The sequence below is a fragment of the Schistocerca gregaria genome, chromosome 4 (assembly GCF_023897955.1).
Source record: "Schistocerca gregaria isolate iqSchGreg1 chromosome 4, iqSchGreg1.2, whole genome shotgun sequence".
Lineage (NCBI taxonomy): Eukaryota > Metazoa > Arthropoda > Insecta > Orthoptera > Acrididae > Schistocerca > Schistocerca gregaria.
Window position 1 is genome coordinate 586,435,863 of NC_064923.1, and position 14,985 is coordinate 586,450,847.

The following is a 14,985-nucleotide window of genomic DNA, read 5'->3' on the forward strand; positions in this document are numbered from 1 at the left end:
ACAGTGTGGCGAGCCATATCACAATTTGGCATGGTACACCCTTACTTTTTTGAGGAGGAAGGAGTGACCATGACAGTGAATTCCACACTTTATGTTTCAATGTTGCAAAATTTCCTGCAGCCCAGAATGGATGACATTGTTGAAGAACATGGACTGGGGGACTTGTGGTTCCAACAGGATGGAGCTACTGCTCACACATCTCAAATTTCACTTGATGTTTTGAGAGAAATGTTTCTGGGACATCTCTTCTCTTTGAGGGGTGATGTCAGGTGGCCTGCACGGTCACCAGTTTTCTTTGGGGATATCTGAAGGAAAAGTTTTTCAAAAGCCACCCTCACACACTACCAGAGTTAAAAGAGTGGATTATTGATGAACTGAATGCCATACCCCACAATGTGTGTGCAAGAGTGGCTTGAAACTTCAGAGATTGTCTACAACAATGTATTGATGCTAACGGCTGCCATCTTCAGGACATTATTTTCAAAACTAAATGAATGTAAAATGGTATATTGTACTAATTTAGAAAATAAAAACATTTTTTTTCTCTATACATCCAGATTTACTTTTTATTGCTCCTTAAAACTGCTTAGTCAGTTCTGCCGCACCCTGTATTTAACAAACTATATGAACAAAAATCCCATTAATTGTACTTACCTCATTACTCTAGACGTGAATGTCTGTGTTTGGATTCCTCTGTAGCTTTGAATTGTGTGCATAATTTACTTCTAGAAATCTGTAACAGACTTCATATAGCACATACAGTTAATATTTTCTGACAGGCAGGTGATTCAGTATCATAGTGTTACTAATTTGATGGGAGTCATTCACTATTATTTGAATTGTTATTGGGAAAATGTTATCACTACTTCTAGGCGCTTCAAGACAATAACAAGTGTAGCTGTATGGATTTATAACATTTCTTATGCTGAAGTGGTAATATTTTGAGGCCCTGTTCTTGGCAACAGTTGAATATGAAGGAGCAGAGGCCCCCAGTGTATTCTGCAAATGTCCTTTGCTTTCATACCTTCCCTTACAAAGTCCTTAATCACTGCTCAAGGCAACAGTGCAATTAATATCACGTGAACAACTTTTTACACTAATGCTGACCTCTCATAGTGATTCAGAGATCTTTTCAAACCACCCTTGAACATCGAAAGGATAGGTAAATGGAAAATAGAGGTGGTTTATTTGTCACAGTACACAAGAAACTCCAATCCACCAAGGTAGAAATTTAAGCTACATGTGAGATTGTTCGGGCAAGACTCAGTATCAGGAGTAGGCATAAAGTTATTTCTGATGTAACTGAAAACTTTAGAGAAAACCTCAGTTCACTTGTATGTAAGTTCCCAAATCATGCCGTAATTGTCAGTGGAGTCTTTAATCATCCAACAACTGATTGGGAAAATTACAGCTTTGTTAGTGGTGGGCGTGATAATACAGTCTGCGAAACTTTACTAAATGCCTTTTCTGAAAACTACCTAGAAAAGATAATTAGAAACCCCACTTGTGTTGGAAATATATTTAGAAGGGAATATAAATGGCATACAGTCACTGTAAACAAGCTTCTAAGGAAACAGAGATTACTGCATCATGGGTGTAAAACAAAGCATAGGGCTATAGATAGGTAGAAGCAGAACAAAAAGCATTCGGCTGCCAAGAGAGCAATGCATGATGTCTCCAAAGACTACCCTAACAGAATATTGTTTAGTGACCTTTCACAGAACCCCAGGAATTTCTGATCATATGTAAAGGCTGCTAGAGGCAACGAAGTTAGTGTCCAGTCCCTGGTGAATGAGACAGGAACAGGAATTGAGGATATCAAAGCAAAAGCTGAACTGCTTAACTCTGTTTTCAAATAATCCTTTACAAAGCAAAACCAAGGAGAATTGCCCCAATTTATCCTCATGCCACTAAAAAGATGAATGAAATAATTATTAGTGTCAGTGGTGAAATCTTTAAAACTGAACAAAACTCCAGGGCCTGATGAAAACCCTGTCAGATTCTACACTGAATTTGTGGTTGAGTTAGCCCCTCTTTTAACTATGATATATTGCAGATACCTCAAACAAAAAACCATGCCCAATTGCTAGAAAAAGGCACATGTCACACCCGCCTACAAGAAGGGTAGTAGAAGTGATCCACAAAACTACCGTCCCATATCCTTGACACGGATTTGTTGTAGAAGTAGAATCTTAAAACATATTCTGAGCTCAAACATAATGAGGTATCTTGAACAGAATGACGTCCTCAATGCCAACCAGCATGGATTTCAAAAACATCGATCATGTGAAACCAACCTTCAAGTGAAATCTGTGACTGGATTGAGGACATTTAGAAGTAACTTTGGTTGCACCGCAGGGATGTGTTTTGCAACCCTCATCGTTCATGTTGTATATTAATGACCTTGTGGATAATATCAGTAGTAAAATCAGGCTTTTTTCAAATGATTCTGTTATCTATAATGAAGTCCTATCTGAAAGAAGCTGCATAAATAGTCAGTCAGATCTTGAAATGGAAAATCCAGGATGGAATGTAACAATATTATGAGAAGGAAAGTTGCTACTCATCATATAGCAGAGATGCTGAGTCACAGATAAGCACAACAAAAAGGCTCTCACAATTAAAGCTTTGCAACTCACAGACGTGACTGAACTCTCAGGCAACTGAAACCACTATACATTCTGATCTTGATAAGATTTCGAAGTGGTGTAAAAATTGGCAACTTTAAATGTTCGGAAATGTGAAATTTTGCACTTCGCCAATAGGGAAAATGTAGTATCCCAAGACTACAATATCAATGAGTCACTGTTGGAATTGGCCAACTCATACAAATACCTGGGCATAACACTTTGTAGGAATATGTAATGGAATGATCACATAGGTTCAGTCATGGATAAAGCAGCTGTTAGACTTTGCTTTATTGGTAGAATACTGAGGAAGTGCAATTAGTCTACAGAGGAGATTGCTTATAAATCACTCATGAGAATCTGAACATTCTCAACTTCACAAATGAAGAAAACTGTGAAGTATATTAGAAATGCAAAAATAAATATGTTTCCATTAAAACAGTTAATTCATATTAGTATTATGCTCTATCAGTGTACTTTTACTGAAAATTCTAGAAAATTGTACAATTTGTGGCTACAATCTCTTTGGACTGTGTTTTAATTATAGTGTAATGGGTTCATTGATACTTTATGAATAAGAAATTGTATTGAACAGTCCCATTACAATAGCCCACCAAGATTTCTGTTAACATTAAGATGTGAACAAAATTCAGATACCAAGATAATGGATTTGCCAAAGACTGTGTATAACAAGTAAAAGATAAAAGATTTTGGCCACAGGGGATGGAATTACTGCTCATGTGTGCAACAGGTGTGCTTGCTTGTATGAATGTTTTCTTTTATTGTATGAAGAAAGCTCTGGCTGAAAGCTAATGTGTAAAAGTCTTTTCATTGTGCCTGTCTGCAACTCAGCTTATCATCTTTACAGTGAGTAGCAGTCTATCCTTTCCATAATATTGTAATGCGAGTGGTGGTTGGTTTTATACAAGAAAGATTCATATCAACATACAGTCCACTGCAGAGTGAAAATTTCATTCTGGGAACAGCCCCCAGGATGTGGCTAAGCCATTTCTCTGCAACATCCTTTCTTGCCGAAGTCCTAGTCCAACAAGTTTCACAGGAGAACTTCTGCAAAGCTTAGAAGGTAGGAGACAAGGCACTGATGGAAGTAAAGCTGTAAGGATGTGTTGTGAGTCATGCTTGGATAGCTCAGTTAGTAGAGCATTTGTCCCTGAAAGGTAAAGGTCTCAAGTTTGAGTCTTGGTCTGGCACACAGTTTTACTCTGCCAGGAAGTTTCACATCAACACACACTCCGCTACAGAGTGAAAATTTCATTCTGGAACCCACAAACTGGTGGCAAAATCCAGGTGGACTCACGCATCTCCTTGTATGCGGCAGTTTCCTTAGCACTTTTCATGGTGAATCAGACTGAGTAATTTCTATTTGATACAATAATGAGTTGTGACATATCTTCATAGCTGAAACCAATTGCAGATGATGTAGGCAGCCATGTTTTAATGACAGGTGTCAGGCTCCTTTCTGCCCTACATACAGAAGTGGGGCATGTGGATGCAAATTGTCCTGAGTCATAACATAGAGCAAACCATGGCATGGGTGGCTCCCTGCAGAGGGAATGGATGGAGAACAGATGCTCCCCCCCAACACCATCCCCAGTAAGGACAGTACACCTTATTAATTATCCAGATTTGTAGGATGTGGCAAATATGACTGTAGTGGATAAGATACAGGGTATAAATGCGAGAATTTTAATTGGTGTGTGGATACAAGTAAGTCTAGTGTTTTTGTCCCCACGTGATAAGCATGTCCTAAAGTTGCCTCACTATCATTTTATTGCTGTGAGTGTTGAAGTAAAGCTAGCTGGGATGTGTTCTGTTAAGTTGTAAACCAACAGAGGAGTTTATGGTTTTCAAATGGAGGTGTTAAGGAAGTGAGCAGAATGAGATTTTCACTCTGCAGCGGAGTGTGCGCTGATATGGAACTTCCTGGCAGATTAAAACTGTGTGCCCGACCGAGACTTGAACTCGGGACCTTTGCCTTTAGCGGGCAAGTGCTCTACCATCTGAGCTACCGAAGCACGACTCACGCCCGGTCCTCACAGCTTTACTTCTGCCAGTACCTCATCTCCTACCTTCCAAACTTTACAGAAGCTCTCCTATGAAACTTGCAGAACTAGCATTCCTGAATGAAAGGATACTGTGAAGACATGGCTTAGCCACAGCCTGGGGGATGTTTCCAGAATGAGATTTTCACTCTGCAGCGGAGTGTGAGCAGATATGAAAAGCTGTGAGGACCACTTGTGAGTCGTGCTTCGGTTGCTCAGATGGTAGAGCACTTGCCCGCGAAAGGCAAAGGTCCCAAGTTCGAGTCTCGCTGGCACACAGTTTTAATCTGCCAGGAAGTTTCATATCAGCACACACTCCACTACAGAGTGAAAATTTGGACAGTTTTTTAATTAATTAATTTATTTTTAATTAGTTTTATATATGGATATGTACACACACACACACACACACACACACACACACACACACACATATATATATATATATATATATATATATATATATATATATATATATATATATATATATAAAGACTCTTTAAATATGTCTGCTTGTGTCTGTGTATGTGCGGATGGATATGTGTGTGTGTGTGTGTGTGCGAGTGTACACCTGTCCTTTTTTTCCCCTAAGGGAAGTCCTTCCGCTCCCGGGATTGGAATGACTCCTTACCCTCTCCCTTAAAACCCACATCCTCTCATTTTTCCCTCTCCTTCCCTCTTTCCTGACGAAGCAACTGCCAGTTGCGAAAGCTCGTAATTCTGTGTGTGTGTTTGTGTGTTTTGTTCATGTGCCTGTCTGCCGGCGCTATATATATATATATATAGCGGGAAAGTGCCGGCAGACAGGCACAATGAACAAAGCACACAAACACACACACACAGAATTACTAGCTTTCGCAACCGATGGTTGCTTCTTCAGGAAAGATTTACTGTCCTACACTCGTAGTCTCTGCTGGAAATATCACTTTGCCACGAAGAAAAATAATCCGAATCCCACTCCTAATGATCCAACTCCCCAAGACACTATCCAAATTGAACCCTGCCTGCAACAGTTCCGTCCTCCATCACAGCGGGACCCACCTCCTCTTCCTCAAAATCACCCTCTCCAAACCTTCCAGGAATTTCTCACTTCCAGCCTTGCCTCTCAATCTTTCTTGAAAAACCTTAATCCTACTCCCAACATCACCACAGCCAAAGCCCAGGCTATCCGTGATCTGAAAGCTGACCGATCCATCATCATTTTTCTGGCTGACAAGGGTTCCACGACCGTGGTACTTGATCGTCGGGAGTATGTGGCTGAGGGACTCTACATACAAAGATTGCCAAGGTAATCACCATTTCTGATGTCCAGGTGGAGCTTCAAGGAATCCTCAGAACCTTAGGCCCCCTACAAAACCTTTCACCTGACTCCATCAAACTCCTGACCCCACCGACACCTCGCACTCCTACCTTCTACCTACTTCCTAAAATTCACAAACCCAAACATCCTGGCCGCACCATTGTAGCTGGTTACCAAGCCCCCACAGAACGTATCTCTGCCTACGTAGATCAACACCTTCAACCCATTACATGCAGTCTCCCATCCTTCATCAAAGACACCAACCACTTTCTCGAACGCCTGGAATCTGTACCCAGTCTGTTACCCCCGGAAACCATCCTTGTAACCATTGATGCCACTTCCCTATACACGAATATCCCGCACATCCAGGGCCTCGCTGCAATGGAGCACTTCCTTTCACGCCGATCACCTGCCACCCTACCTAAAACCTCTTTCCTCGTCACCTTAGCCAGCTTCATTCTGACCCACAACTTCTTCACTTTTGAAGGCCACACATACCAACAATTAAAGGGAACAGCCATGGGTACCAGGATGGCCCCATCGTATGCCAACGTATTTATGGGTCGCTTAGAGGAAGCCTTCTTGGTTACCCAAGCCTGCCAACCCAAAGTTTGGTACAGATTTATTGATGACATCTTCATGATCTGGACTCACAGTGAAGAACAACTCCAGAATTTCCTCTCCAACCTCAACTCCTTTGGTTCCATCAGATTCACCTGGTCCTACTCCAAATCCCATGCCACTTTCCTAGATGTTGACCTCCATCTGTCCAATAGACAGCTGCACACATCCGTCCACATCAAACCCACCAACAAGCAACAGTACCTCCATTATGACAGCTGCCACCCATTCCATATCAAACGGTCCCTTCCCTGCAGCCTAGGCCTTCGTGGCAAACAAATCTGCTCCAGTCCTGAATCCCTCGACCATTACACCAACAACCTGAAAACAGCTTTCGCATCCCGCAACTACCCTCCCGACCTGGTACAGAAGCAGATAACCAGAGCCACTTCCTCATCCCCTCAAACCCAGAACCTCTCACAGAAGAACCCCAAAAGTGCCCCACTTGTGACAGAATACTTCCAGGGACTGGATCAGACCTTGAATGTGGCTCTCCAGCAGGGATACGACGTCCTAAAATCCTGCCCCGAAATGAGATCCATCCTTCATGAAATCCTCCCCACTCCATCAAGAGTATCTTTCCGCCGTCCACCTAACCTTCGTAACCTCTTCGTTCATCCCTATGAAATCCCCAAACCACCTTCCCTATCCTCTGGTTCCTACCCTTGCAACCGCCCCCAGTGTAAAACCTGTCCTATGCACCCTCCCACCATCACCTACTCCAGTCCTGTAACCTGGAAGGTGTACACGATCAAAGGGAGAGCCACGTGTGAAAGCACCCACGTGATTTACCAACTGACCTGCCTGCACTGTGACGCTTTCTATGTGGGAATGACCAGCAACAAACTGTCCATTCGCATGAATGGACACAGGCAGACAGTGTTTGTTGGTAATGAGGATCACCCTGTGGCTAAACACACCTTGGTCCACGGCCAGCACATCTTGGCACAGTGTTACACCGTCCGAGTTATCTGGATACTTCCCACCAACACCAACCTATCCGAACTCCGGAGATGGGAACTCGCCCTTCAGTATATCCTCTCTTCTCGATATCCGCCAGGCCTCAACCTCCGCTAATTTCAAGTTGCCGCCGCTCATACCTCACCTGTCTTTCAACAACTTCTTTGCCTCTGTACTTCCGCCTCGACTGACATCTCTGCCCTTACTCTTTGCCTTTAAATACACTCCTGGAAATGGAAAAAAGAACACATTGACATCGGTGTGTCAGACCCACCATACTTGCTCTGGACACTGCGAGAGGGCTGTACAAGCAATGATCACATGCACGGCACAGCGGACACACCAGGAACCGCGGTGTTGGCCATCGAATGGCGCTAGCTGCGCAGCATTTGTGCACCGTTGCCGTCAGTGTCAGCCAGTTTGCCGTGGCATACGGAGCTCCATCGCAGTCTTTAACACTGGTAGCATGCCGCGACAGCGTGGACGTTAACCGTATGTGCAGTTGACGGACTTTGAGCGAGGGCGTATAGTGGGCATGCGGGAGGCCGGGTGGACGTACCGCCGAATTGCTCAACATGTGGGCCGTGAGGTCTCCGCAGTACATCGATGTTGTCGCCAGTGGTCAGTGGAAGGTGCACGTGCCCGTCGACCTGGGACCGGACCGCAGAGACGCACGGATGCACGCCAAGACCGTAGGATCCTACGCAGTGCCGTAGGGGACCGCACCGCCACTTCCCAGCAAATTAGGGACACTGTTGCTCCTGGGGTATCGGCGAGGACCATTCGCAACCGTCTCTATGAAGCTGGGCTATGGTCCCGCACACCGTTAGGCCGTCTTCCGCTCACGCCCCAACATCGTGCAGCCCGCCTCCAGTGGTGTCGCGACAGGCGTGAATGGAGGGACGAATGGAGACGTGTCGTCTTCAGCGATGAGAGTCGCTTCTGCCTTGGTGACAATGATGGTTGTATGCGTGTTTGGCGCCGTGCAGGTGAGCGCCACAATCAGGACTGCATACGACCGAGGCACACAGGGCCAACACCCGGCATCATGGTGTGGGGAGCGATCTCCTACACTGGCCGTACACCTCTGGTGATTGTCGAGGGGACACTGAATAGTGCACGGTACATCCAAACCGTCATCGAACCCATCGTTCTACCATTCCTAGACCGGCAAGGGAACTTGCTGTTCCAACAGGACAATGCACGTCCGCATGTATCCCGTGCCACCCAACGTGCTCTAGAAGGTGTAAGTCAACTACCCTGGCCAGCAAGATCTCCGGATCTGTCCCCCATCGAGCATGTTTGGGACTGGATGAAGCGTCGTCTCACGTGGTCTGCACGTCCAGCACGAACGCTGGTCCAACTGAGGCGCCAGGTGGAAATGGCATGGCAAGCCGTTCCACAGTACTACATCCAGCATCTCTACGATCGTCTCCATGGGAGAACAGCAGCCTGCATTGTTGCGAAAGGTGGATATACACTGTACTAGTGCCGACATTGTGCATGCTCTGTTGCCTGTGTCTATGTGCCTGTGGTTCTGTCACTGTGATCATGTGATGTATCTGACCCCAGGAAAGTGTCAATAAAGTTTCCCCTTCCTGAGACAATGAATTCACGGTGTTCTTATTTCAATTTCCAGGAGTGTATGTCTGCATGTGTCTGTGTATGTGCGGATGGATATGTGTGTGTATGTGTGTGTGTGTGTGTGTGTGTGTGTGTGTGTGTGTGTGTGCGAGTGTACATCTGTCCTTTTTTTCCCCCTAAGGGAAGTCTTTCCGCTCCCGGGATTGGAATGACTCCTTACCCTCTCTCTTAAAACCCACTTCCTTTTGTCTTTCCCTCTCCTTCCCGAAGAAGCAACCATCGGTTGCGAAAGCTAGTAATTCTGTGTGTGTGTTTGTGTGTTTTGTTCATTGTGCCTCTCTGCCGGCGCTTTCCCGCTTGGTAAGTCTTGGAATCTTTGTTTTTAATATATTTTTCCCATGTGGAAGTTTCTTTCTATTATATATCAAGAACGTGCTCATACCCATTCTCCACAGATCACCTGAAAATCTTCAAACACCTTCAGTAGAAAATTGTCATATTTTTTGTGTTAGGTTGGAGTTTGCATCAGTATCGAATGTTGGTTCTCCAGGAATGTTCTATAATCACCAATGGCATGTTCCTTGTTGCTTAATATGCAGTACACGGTAACTCCCATTAGCCAGTGCTGCATTTTTCTTTGTCCTTGGGTAGGGGATGTCATCAGGGTAAAGTAAGAGCATTCATTGTAGTAATCACTTGTGGCATGGTGCACTAGATGAAGGTCAATAGGTGTTTAACAAACTTATTTGTTATGCACATTGGATGGCCATTAATTGTAATAAATTTTCATGGAATTAAAATATTGTTGACTGGGTCTAGTGGTAGTTTTAAAGAAAAAATACTCATTTAGTTTTTTTAAGGAATGCCTTCAATCTGTTGCTTGAATTTACTTCTACCTGGAAACCAGGTTCTCTTGTAGGTCTAAAAGCCCTATAGGTTGACATGTTTGTAGAATAATGCAGACAACAAAACTGATTCGTAAGTAATTTTCATATTTAATAGTCCTAGATGCCTTGCTGCCATAAATTTAGAATGTTCATTCAGTGAAGTACATTCCGTTTGTACCAACTCCAGAAAACTTTACATTTCTCCTTCCTTCCTTCCTTCCTTCCTTCCTCCCCACTACACACACATGCAAGCAAACTGCATCCAGTTAACATCATTCCAAAGTACATCAGTAAGGATATAATCATACTAAGATCAAAACATAGAACATAAAATCAAAAATAATTTATAAAAAAATGACATTTACTCAACATCACAACAGAACAAATTATGATAGCATGTATTCACATAAATAAAAAACTATATCTTTTCATAGTACAGTAATTTGTTTTTTTAACACAGGGGTTAATTGTGTTGTATGACATATACTACTGTACAGTCGGAGTTTCAGACATTTCAAATAAGATTGAAAGAAGGTTAAGAATATAAGTTTGAAAATATACATGGTCCAAACAGCTTATTGCACATTACAGGTGGCAGAGCAGTTGCCATACTTCGTTTGCTGTTCTGCAAACTAGCTGGTGAATGTCTGCATCATGCATATGGCAGGTCTTGTATAATGGCTTTGGTGTGAGACGAATCTTGTGCAGACATGTCTGTCTGGTATTTACCATTCCATTCACACAATACTACCATGTAGTCCACACCACCATTTATAAATTGCGGGGGGGGGGGGGGGGGGGGGGGGTGTATTATGCCAGACCATATTCCAGTTGACTGTATTCCAGTCAACCGTTCTGTCTCATCGTGAGGGTGCCGTACACCCTGCGAACTGCGGGCAGATCATCAGTATGCAGCATTCTCCTCAAGTAACTGTAGTCTAGCAGAAAATTGCAGCAGTGGGACAAAGCTGCAGGGGTATGGTGAATATCTGTCAGTGGGTCCAGGTTGGCTGGAACACTCTGTAAGGAAGAACAAGATCAGGTGGTTATGATTGCTTTTTTGAGGCCACCACCAATCACCAGGAAAGTGAATTCTGTGTAACTTACTTTGAAGAGATGTCCTTGGTTCACATAATGTCCAAAGGCTGCCTGGAGTCAGTCTGCTGTTGCTCGTGGCATGGAATATATTCTTGCCAAATATATAATCTCCAACACCAACTAATTCAACCATTTCGAGTGCATCAAGGAACCATAAGGAATGTAGGCAGACACAGTGTGTATGTTGTTCAAGAGGCATTTGCAGTTGAGAGTGACTGTGCAGCACATTGTCTTAGTGTACACCACCCACAAACATTTCATCTCAGTAACCACTTTAATGAGTTCTTCTGGTTGTCTGCACAGGTAACCCGCAGTTAATGTTCATAATTCCCGATTTTCGCTTGTACACTTGTGCCTCAGCCACTTTTCCTTATTTCTCAGTCAGGGCTAGTAGCATGTCAATCTCTTTGTTCTGCACATACTAAAGAGACTACATCGTTCGTGTGAACCTGATATACAAATTTATCTCCTTGCACATTGACGCCCCCTAGTGTTTTGTAAAGTTGAATCAACAGCAGCTCAATTGTGATTGCTAACAGGCTTATGGAGAGGAGACACTCCTGTCTGACAGGGCATTTTATATGTATTGGTCCCGTTAAAAGTCCTTTCACTATGACCATTGACTGCGATCCATGAAGTAGCCACATAATGTCGTGATGAATCGTTGCGGAATATTCATTCTTGCACACAGAAAGTCATGGTTGTCTCCACAAAAGGTTTTCTCTAAGTCGACTGCAAGCATGGCACCTTGAATTCTGCCTGCATCTGTGATGGCTATCAGTGCACAATAGTCACGTAATGTCATGTGAATAGTGCAGTTGTCACAGACTCTTGTCTAATCTTTTCCTGTCAATACTGTCACTACCGGAGCATGTGCATAGTTGCCCCTCATACATAACAATCACACAGTAGCCACAAATGTACACGTAAGAGGGGATGTGTTTCTGAAGATAGATTCTCATTTCACGTACACCAGTCAGAACAGGATTTGTCTCAAAGCTCAACCATTTTTCCTCCATATAGGCGAGAACTGTCCTGTATTGCAACAGTGCCAATGTTACATATCGTGCAGTCACCTCAAATGGTAATTCAAGAACATGTGCTATTCTTATTCCAATGCCTGTGGCTCCACAAGGACATTCACTACATTTCCATCAGAGTGAAGGAACTTATAAGACCTGCCTGGTGTCTGAATGAGTCGGTCACAGTAATCACCTCTGATAAGTTTTACATACACGGCACTTGCTAGTCTTGAAAGATGAATGCCAATCAGTTAATGAGGATCGAGTTTCACCACTTCTATCAAAAAACATTCAATTTCAAGTACTTTTGGTTGGGGAAATTGGTTCTTGAATGTGAACTAGCCATGTGAATGTCGTCTGTGCACTCCGAACGCTATGCAGTTATCACAATACTTACCTCTTTTTCTATGCTGTCTGCTGGAGCTAGGACATAAAAAACATGTTCTCACTGCATGGCTACTCAAGGCCAACTGAGACTGAGCTACCAAATAACTTATTTGTGGTCAGGTAAAATGATAATTTTCACAAGGAGTTCAATTGCATTGAATTGCACTATTCTTTATTGTAACAGTGGCAGAATATATCTCACAGGTAAATTAATGTTAAGTACACAGTGAAACACATATTTAATTAAGTTAATGAACTTGTGCATCAAAATGGTAGCAATTTGCCGGTACAGTGCAACCACATTTAACGCATCTTCCCTTTCTTGGGAAGACTCAAAAACAACTTTTCAGGAATATTTATACATGTAATTGTACAGTATGGTACTACACACCACTTGTAACCTATTTTCCGAAAAATTTAATTTCCAAAACAAGACATTGCTGTGAATTAGCATTATGACAGTAGAAGCAGTGAGGTAGTCAATGATGTCACAGGCATCACATGACTCAAATGGAGAGTTTCAGCAGACTTTTAAATGATTTGAATTTCATTTCCTTTTTTGTAGAAGAACACTGAAATTCAAGTGGAAAAAAGCATGTTAGCAGCATAAAATTACACAACTAAACATTTAAGACTATTCCCAGAAAACAAATACCCTAGTGTAGTCGGAAACTGATGCTTAAGTACAGTAAGTAAGGTGCAGTAGTGATGCAGATATGAAGTGAGTTGCTTGAGAGAGACTATTGTGGAGAGCTGCATGAAACCAGCTTATGGCTGATGTGTACTGCTGGCACAACAGCAGCAGCAAATTGGTTTGTCAGGGCAAGGAACTATGTTAAATTTTAACATTGGCATAATATTTCAAATCTTATAAGATTTTCAAAACTAACTTTGCTTTTTCAGAATCTTGTCAGTGATACATTGTCCAAAAGAAAATGCAATATTTTTCCAAACTTTCTCAATGTGTAAGCAACTTTGAATCTAATGACACCTCAACAATATACTTTGGGATTTTCTTTCCACATCTTTTTAAAATCATTGATGAAGTTCATTTCAAGTGTGTCAATTTGCAGTAGAAAAATCTGTGTAGATGGCAACTCTGGCTGCAGAATGTTGTGGCTGAAAATTACATTTCTGAGCACTCATCAACCATGATGGAGATCATGTCCATGTCAGTTTTCACATTGAGTGTGAGGATGACTTTACTCTCCTTCACTACAAGAAGCCTATTAATAATTCTTCTTCTCTAAAATTGGGAGATGTGTAGAATAGAGTCGCAAAACATTAACTTTCTTTGCCTGCATGGTTACTTACCCGTAAAGAATTGGAATTAATAACCAAAGAAAATTTGTAGTGTACTCCAGTCTGATAACTGATGCTTGACTTAGGACTTCATATGTTGCACTACAATAATCAGTTTTTGGCAGCTTCATAGTATTACTTGCTCCAGCAATATGGTAAGTAAAATGTGCACTGCTATCCTGTTATGTTCTCGCAAATAACATCTAGGACATAAGACGGAAACTTTAAATCTATTACTATAATTGTACATAAAATTTGACAGTCACGTTGAATATATTGAAAACAAGATATCGATTTTTACCAGTGTTTTATAAAATGAAACTATATAGAAAACTATGGAATGGAAGCTGTAAGGAATTTTGTTTCATTAAAAAATATATACATGCATTTTAATTTAAATGTTCGTTTATTCTTTCTTCGTATCTTTTACATTAATCTGTTTAAACATTATATGAAAAAGCTAGTTACAACATAATTTTTTGTAAATTTTTCCAGGCTTCCTCTCAGTACATGTTTTTTTATACTTTAGACTTAAGATCAGATTAGCCACATCATGCTATTTGTCAATCCTTGTTTTTCATCAGCTTTAGCAATGGGCCCTCATTTAATCATTTTTTTCTGATGACATATGAATACACTATGTTCAATCTGGAAGTTATCACAGCCAGTTTTCTCAGAAATCAGCGACTATGAAGAAACTTGACGTGACTTCAGTAGCATTCCTGGAAAACAAAAATAAAGTTTTTCACATTTTTACAAAGAAAAATTTCAGAATAGAATTCAATCATTTGTTCAAAATTTTTTTTGCAACTGACAACTGAATTCTATTCAGAAATTTATACTAGAGTTGCTGAAAAATAATAGCTATGGCTGAAGTAATAATGATGGAATTGCATCAGACCTTTTAATGCCGGAAAAAAGAGTAAAGAAGAATGTGTAAAAAAACTGCCCACTAATTACAAATACATTTTCATTTTATTTGGACACAAACAGGAGACAACTATTTTAAGCTCTATATTCTTTACCTTAACTTACAACAATTTTAGGTTTGTGTGGCAAAACTATTGTGCGCAAAATAATGGATTGTTAACTTCTATGGCAAATCAATGCATATCAGTTCTTAGGAACAACATG

General features: G+C 41.8%; 1 protein-coding gene across 1 annotated transcript in view; it reads right to left on the bottom strand.

Annotated features, from left to right (window-relative positions):
• Positions 1-14,238: 14,238 nt before the first annotated feature.
• The window catches only part of LOC126267477 (kininogen-1-like), a 191,082-nt gene continuing 190,335 nt past the window's right edge, over positions 14,239-14,985 (bottom strand). Inside the window, exon 17 of the mRNA XM_049972759.1 lies at positions 14,239-14,573. The gene's annotated coding sequence lies outside the window, so the exon portion shown is untranslated. The remainder of the gene's footprint in view (positions 14,574-14,985) is intronic.